Source organism: Chinchilla lanigera, unplaced genomic scaffold (genome assembly GCF_000276665.1).
Source record: "Chinchilla lanigera isolate Chin_1 unplaced genomic scaffold, ChiLan1.0 scaffold00074, whole genome shotgun sequence".
Taxonomy (NCBI): domain Eukaryota; kingdom Metazoa; phylum Chordata; class Mammalia; order Rodentia; family Chinchillidae; genus Chinchilla; species Chinchilla lanigera.
In genome coordinates, this window is record NW_004955475.1 from 6,913,622 (window position 1) to 6,922,090 (window position 8,469).

An 8,469-nucleotide genomic window follows, 5' to 3' on the forward strand; every position below is an offset into this window, starting at 1 on the left:
AGATATTTTTACTGCTGATGTGTAATAGTTTATTGAAAGGAATTGTTATTGCTTAAAGTTTTTTGATTTATTTTCCATACTTATATCTGGTCATCTGAACAACTCATTTGAACAAACCAAAGTGTATTATAGCAACCATTAGTGAATTCCTACCATCTCATTTAATGAAGCTCTGCATTGTTCCTAATATTTCTAATGTTTTATTATTATGCTTTTTAATGGAAGATCTCAAATTATAATTGTTTGCAGACAACACTGTCCTCTACATAATAGACTCAGAAACTCCACAAAGGACTCCAAGATTTAGTGATCAAATGCAATAATATAGCAGGATGCAAAAATCAACACGAGAAAATCAATAACATTCTTCTATAATAATAATGACCTCACTAATAAATTTTAATAACAATACCATTCATAATAGCATCAAGAAAAATCAAATACTTATGATTTAACCCAGCTAGGAGATGAAAGAACCTCACAATAAAATTTTAATACTTTGAAGAAGGAGATTGAAAAAACATCAGAAAATGTAAAGCTATCCTCCACTGCTGAATTAGCAGAAGTGATATTGTCAAAATGATCATAATTCCAAAACTCATAAACAAAATCAACACCATAATAATTTTTAAAAATACAACAGTATTTTGAAAACCTGAAGAAAATATTTCTAGATTTCCTATGAAAACAGATGAGTCCCAGAATTGTACAATCAATCCTGTACAACAAGAACAAAGCTAATGGCATCACTTCCTGACTTCAAGTAGTATTGCAAAGCTACAGTAATAAAAACAGCATGATACTGGCATATAAATTGACTTGTTAACCAAAGGAACAGAATTGAGGACAAAAAAAAAATGGACATATTAAACCATCTGATCTTTCACAAAGGGTCCAAAGCATATAATGGAGCAGAGATAGTGTCTTTAACAAATGGTGCTGGCTCTCTATATGGAAAAGATTGAATCTACATAAATATCTCTCACTATGTACTACTAAAGTCAAAATGGATCAAAGATGTAAATTTTAAACCAGAAACAATCTTCTAGAAGAACTGAACCTAGACATTTCCATTCCACTTCTATGTATCTTCTCCAAAGATTTAAAGACAGAATATTATAGGAGTACATGTTCCTTAATAGTAAATATGTACTGACTAACTGAACTTCAGGTTAGAACATAATCTTAAACTGCATCTCTATAAACTCTTTGCTCATCTAGCAAATAGGATTAATAACAATAAGTTTCATAAAGTTAATAAGTTGATTAAATGAGATAATGTATGTGAAACACTCAAAAAGTTCTTGACATATAAAAAGAACAATGGAATCTTTAGGCACTATAATTATTATAATTTTAACTGTTATTATTGTATACGTTTCAAGAAACTAGCATAAGTGCAGTTTTCCTGAATAACTCAAATATCATAAATAATTTATAGACAAATGAGTATTAAATATGTATTGACTATGACCTTAACATAAATTTTTAAAACTGAACTCCATTTATATTTTGGTCCACATAATTGTTTGTTTGTGGATCTTGTCCGGTGCATCATATGATGATTGGCAGCACCCCTACTTTCTACCCACTGGACGCTAACAGAATTTCCTACAAATAAAAATGTCTCCCAATTAGTCAAATGTTTTCTGAGGGAAATAATGATATCATTGAGAATGAATAAGTGAATTCAAATGATATTTAATAGAGGCCAGTTTTCACTTCCAGGCCACTTGTACTTCCAGGAAGACTTAGCAAACTGATGTCTTCATTTATGTATCACTGTGTTAACTCTGGGTGAGGAGGAAAGAGAAGTGAAATCATGGAGTTTAGAGTTTGAATTTACATGGAAATTCAGACAGGTCAATCATGCCTGGTTAGCTGGCATGCAGGCACTCTTCGACTTCTTTGTGAGGAAGAGTCAGAGAGCCTCCTCAGATTAGACTCATTCTGAAGGAGAAAGTTGGCAGGTTGGAAGAGCTTTGTAAACAAGTATTTTGCTGAAAACTATAAATTAAGAGTTCAATTAGTGCTAATTAGTGCTAATCCCTTACAAGGTAGAATGAAAGAGGAAAAAATACATTTTCTTCTTTTCTACATAGGCCACTTGGTAGCTTTGGTGTGGTGAGGTTTCCAGTGGTACTGCATAAGAGATTGTAAGACAAGGCAGAAAAGAGAACTGAAGAGAAAGAGGAGGCATAAATACAAATGAGACAGATATAAAGCCCTGGAAATATTTAAAGAATAGATTTTCAAGAAATGGGATTGTTAGATATATAGAAGCAAAAATAAGTGAAATTTATAATACTATTATACTGTTCATGTGACCGTATTTGATACCACAATTAGTGAATCTTAAATCCAAGACCTTAGCAGATATGTGTTGGATGAAGTGATGGTCAAATGAATGAATCTCCAAATGTTGACCTTCAGAATACCTTAATGAAAGTTCACAAGAACTAGGATACCTTAGTTCCAATCCCCCTAATTTGCAAGCTATTTCCATTCATTTGATCTCAATTGCCTTACACTTAGAATCCCCAGGATGAACTAGATGATCTTAATGATTTCTTTCCTTCCTGATATCCTTAGGCATCTGTGACTTTACACATAGCTGTAGACCTGTGAGATTATCTATCTCTTTTTAAGGACTTTCACGGTAAATAAATACTAAAGCAAGAGGTGATTCTGGAGACTCCAGTCTCTGGTTCATGGACTGGAGGCAGGTAGGTTTTTATGAGATATTCTTCTTTTTCTCCAACATACTCTTTTTTGGTACATATTTGTACATAATGATTACATTCATCATTTGAAGCTGATACATGTCATCTCCAACATATTTTTAAAGACCAAATACACCCAGTGTTCCGATTTCACATTTTGATCTAACTGAACATTCTCTTGTACTGCTGCTTAAAGACATCTCTTCTTCCTTTGAACTGAGTTGCAAAATTTTATAGAATTAAGAAGCACTTCAAAATTTTTTCAAAGCTCTTTACTTTCAGGTCGAATACTTCACCACTTAGTCTCCCAGAAGCATACTTCTCAGCCTTGTTATGGGTTGTCTTATCAGTCAATTAGTTGATTACTTGGTTAAGATATGCCTCCCAAGTTTCATAATTGTTTACCTTTTTCCTTTCAGAGTTAATAAATATTTTGAGAGACTTAAGTCCTATAGGTCTGAGCAACTGCATCAATCCTCTTTTCTACTGTCACATTTCTTCCTAGAACAGTTACACAAACTCACATGTTGCACATTTAAAGCCAGTCCCTTCTCCCACTCTTAACCTCTGGCACCCACCATCTTATTTTCTCTATCCTTATAATTTTACCTTTGATAGAATGTCATAAGAGAATATAAGAGAAGATCTTGAAGTGAAGTATTTCAGGTCGTGAAAGAAAACAAATTCTAACCCAGATCAATGTACCCTGCAAAATTGTCTTTCAAAATTACTGGAGAAATAAGATGCTTCCATGACAATAAACAAATGAATAAATTCAGGGCCACAAAATCAACCCTACAAAGAGTACTGAAAGATATTCTAGAAAGCAATAAAAAATGAATTTTTAATTTAAACAGGTACCATAATTTTGATCACATCTATTGATCTACCATTTGTGAAAATTTCCGTCAAAGCCATTATGGTGTCTCTTCATCCACCTTATTCACCATGTTTGGCACCATGATGCTCCTGGCTCTTTCCCAAAGTCCAAATGACCATAAAAGATAAATGATTTGCATCAGTTCCTTACATGGAGACATTTCAGTCAGCACAACTAAAGAATCTCAAGAAAGAGGAGTGTTTTAGAAAGTGGCAACAGTGATAGGATAAGTGTGTTTGAAGCAAGGGGAAATATTTCAAGGAGGGTTAATTGTTATGTGTCTTTTCCTGTAGTAATTTTTTAAGTTTAAGCACTCACTGTAATTTGTGATCATACCTTTCTCACAGGGGTGTATTATTCAGCCATACATGTATAAAAATGAAATTCTCTCATTAGCAGCAAAGTGATGATCTAGAGAACATCATGGTAAGCTGATTACCTCACACAGAAATTGAGCTATCACATATTCTTGCTATTATGTGCTAAATCTCAATAAACACATACATACACATGCACATATTCATGCATACAAACATACCAAAATGTAAAGTAGTAAAACAGTGATTACTTGCTCCTGGAAAGGATGCTAAGAAGAGGAGATGAAGCATGAGAATAAGTGGGATGCTTAGGTATGATCAATGCACAGTGTATATATTTACAGAAATACCATGCTAAATTCCATTAATATTTACAATTAATTTGTTAATAAAAAATTTGTTTCTAAAAATGTCAATACTTATCTAATCCTTCAACTGAGTCATAACATTTTTGCTTGTAGGGGGTCTTCCCTCAACGTAGCTGTCTAATGTTCAGTGGTGTTTGCTGAATGCTGTGGTTAGATTGTTTCCAAGGACCTCATTTATTCATAAACAGAACTTGTGGAAGGTAATAAGACTATAGCAGTATTACAGCTAATTTGCTGCTTGGAGAGTGTTATTTGGAGCATGGCCTGGAAGGTTTCATCCCCTCTTCCGGCTCCTCCCTTCTCTCGCTGCTTCCTGGTTCCGATGACATAAAGATTTTTTGCCATTCTGCCTTTCTTCCATGCCGTTCTGCCTTGGAGGTGGCTAACCATGCACTAAGCTATGAGCTCAAATGCATTTGTCCTCCTTCATGTTGTGGGTTGGTTTCAACAATGAGATAGCAACTAAAACACTAAAGTTTAGGGTGGCAATTGCAGTTTCTTAAATTAAGAAAATAATAAAGTTTCTCACATTGAATAACTCTTCCTTTCAAAAAACATTTATCTTTGCTTCTGATGCAGTTTAATAATAATTTACCCACAATATAAATTTTATCAAAGTGGGAACCTGTATTTTCAAAACTTGTCACTGCTTTACCAACTAAGTTTACATAATCTAAATTCATTATTGAAATTTCAGCAATGATCACAACACCTTCACTGGGTATAGATTGCACATCAAGGAACCGTTTTCTTTGTTTCTCCAAAAGAAACAAGACTTCATCCATTCAGGTTTTATCATGAGACTGCAACAATTCAGTCACGTTTTCAGGCTGTGTTTTGAATTGATTTGCTTGCTATTCCACATCTTCAGTTACTTCCTCCACTGTGGTCCTTTTTTACAGTAATACAATAATGTATTTTTGTACTCCAAATTCTTTTTAACATTTAATTTAAATTTATTTCAAACTTACACATAAAAACCTGCAAATTATGCATGGTTATGCGAGCCCATATGCTGTTTTCATACAGGTCATTTTGCATAATGTTTAAATTAGATTAAAAAATCTATCTCCCTAAACATGAGCAGTTCTATATTGCAAAATTATTCCAAATCATTTCTTCTAGGTTTTTAAAAATGTACACTACATGTTATTTCTCTGTAGTCATCCTACTGTACAATAGCATGCTTCCTCTAATGTCTTGAACCCCCAAACCTCTGTAGAATCTACAAATTTTTCACATTCTTGTTAATGTTAACATTTTGATTTCCTCCTATGAATCAAAAATGTTCATGATAGCATCTTGAATAAAGAATGTTTTCCCAAATTTTTTCAATTTACTTTTCCCAAATCTATCAGAATTATTGTTTATGACAGCTATAATCTTATGAAATGTATTTCTTCAATAAGAGATGAAAATCAAAATCATTTCTTGACACCTAGGAGGCAGACTGAATTTTTACCAGGCATGAAAGTAGCATTAATCATATTATACATTGATATCAGATCTCATGAGTAACCAAATGCATTGGCAAAAAGTACTAATATTTTGGAATGATTCTTTTTTTTGTTTTCTGAAAAGCAACCCTCATCAGTAAGCTTAGTATATTCAATAAACTATGTTACAAACAAGTGTGTAATCATTTGGGCTTTGCTGTTCCATTTACATTGCTCAGACAGAATAGATTTAGTATAATTCTAAAGAGATTTAGCATTATCAGAATGGTAATGAACATTGCATTCAATTTAAATGCATTAATGATTCATTAATATCTAACAAGAGTCAACTTGTCAGAGGCTTTGAAGGAAGGCATTGACTTCATTTCTCTAGCAATAAAATTACTAGAAGAAATCTTTGAAGAATCTTTGAAGAATATTTATAAACTATTTGTATACATTGAAAATCTGTTTATTGTGCCCACCTTTATCATTATTTTAGTTAGTTCTTCTGGGTAATTGGCTGTAGTAGCTACATCATCACACGCTACTTCACTTGCACTTTTATATTATGGAGATGCTCACTTTTCTAAAAATTCATGGATCTCCACTACCTTCCAACATTATTTCTGCTGTTTCCTTACATCTCTCAATCTTCACAGAATTAAAGAAACTTATGGCTTTGCTCTGGACTAAAACATTCGTTTTAGGGAATATTGTGACTAGCTTGATCTGGTTAAGCCACTAAAACATATATATTAGCAATAAGATTGCTTCTCACTTTTCTATCTTTCATATGTTCACAAAAATAGCATTTCTTTATTCCTTCAAGAACTTTTCCTTTTCATTTGTAAATTGATTAATGGATACTCTTGGTCAAACTCAGCTTTTGAGATGAGCTTTCTCACTAAATCTTTTATACCATTTTATTTGAAATTAGAGATCTGCAACTCTTACTTTCACTTGAAAACTTATGTCACAGTAAGGTTATTAACTGGATTAATTTTAACATCATGTCTCATGGATTAGGGATGCCTCCACAAAAAAGAAAGATAAAATAATTGATTGGTGGAGCAATGAAAATAAACAAAATGTTTGTCACTTGTTTGTTATCTTATGCAGGTCTAGTTGGTGGTATCCCAAAACAAATAAAAAAGTAATTTTGATGATCAGTATAACAAATATAAAAATAATTAAAACATTTATATATTATTGGAATTACCAGAATGTAACACAGACACTTGAAGTAAGGGTACACTTTTGTCAAAAAAAGCATCCTGACAGTTTTACATAAGGCAGTATTTCCACAAACCTTCAATTTGTAAATAAAAACAGAAAATTTAACATCAGTGAAGTGAGGTAAAGTGAAGCACAGCAAAATGAAGTATCACTCTATCTCACAAGAGGTTAAAATAGTGTAACCATTATGAGAAATAGTGTGATAGTCTTTAGTAAAACTAAAAAGTTACTATATAATTCAACAATATCATTTCTGAGCATATAACCAAAAAGTTTAAAAGCAGAATATCAGATATTTGCATACTTGTAATCATACCAGCAATGCTGATAACATACAAAGGTAAAAACAACCTAAATGTCCATTAATACATGAATGGAAAAACAAAATATGATATATACTTAAAATTGAATATTAATCTGTCTTTAGAAGAAATAAAATTATTATTCATAAATTAGCATGGATGAAACTTGTAACCATTATGTTAAGTATAAGACAGTCATAAAAATGATACCCTATGATTCTATTTATATGGAGTATAAAAATTCAAACTCAGTATTTCATAAATTCAAATCTGCCTTGACAAAAGAAATAATAAATATTACAGCAGAAATAAAACAGAAAATAGAAAAACAATAGAGAAAATTGGAGGAAATAAAGACCAATTATTCAAAAACACAAAAATAGCAAGAAATCAATATGTACATTGACAGTAATGTCCATAGTTATGACTTCATAACTATGATTTTTTTGTTTTTGGTCTTTTTGAGACAGGGTCTTACTATGCAGTTCAGGCTGGTCTTGTACTCAATTTGTAGCCCAGGCTGGCCTCAAACTTGCAGCAATCCTCCTGCCTCAGCCTCCAGAGTGCTGGAATTACAAGCATGAGCCACCACGCTAGGCATTATTTCTGATTTTATTTAATTCTTTGTTATTCTTTTTCATAGGGAGTTTAGCTAAATGTTCACCTTTGTTTAATTTTTTCACATAACTACTCTTGCTTACATTGATTCTTCTTTACTCAGTCTAGAGTAGGAGACCGAACACTGAAAAACACAATGCAAATGAAGAAAACAACATAGGACTCTCATTTATAAGATTAAAGAAAGTATGTACCTCCAAAACTCTTATGCGTTTAAAGCACTATTGGATCATGGAGGCACTACACTAATCAGTATATTCATCCACTAACGAGTTCAGCACCTGAGGGTGCTGTAAGGAAATGGAGCCTGGTAAAGGTAAATCACCAGAGGCATGACCTGGAAGGCTGTATAGACTTCTCTCAGTTCCTCCCTTTTTACTGTGCTTCCTGGCTGCTATGATATGAGCCACTTTCCTGTCAGACCCTTCCACCATCTCCTTCGTACACTGGAGCCACTCAACTATGGACTCAATCTTCTAAAGACTGTCAGCCAAAATACAACCCTCTGCCTTTTACTCGTGGGGGTGTTGGTAACTTTGCTCCAGTGATGAGAAAGTGACTATGACAAAATGAATCAGTGATCCTC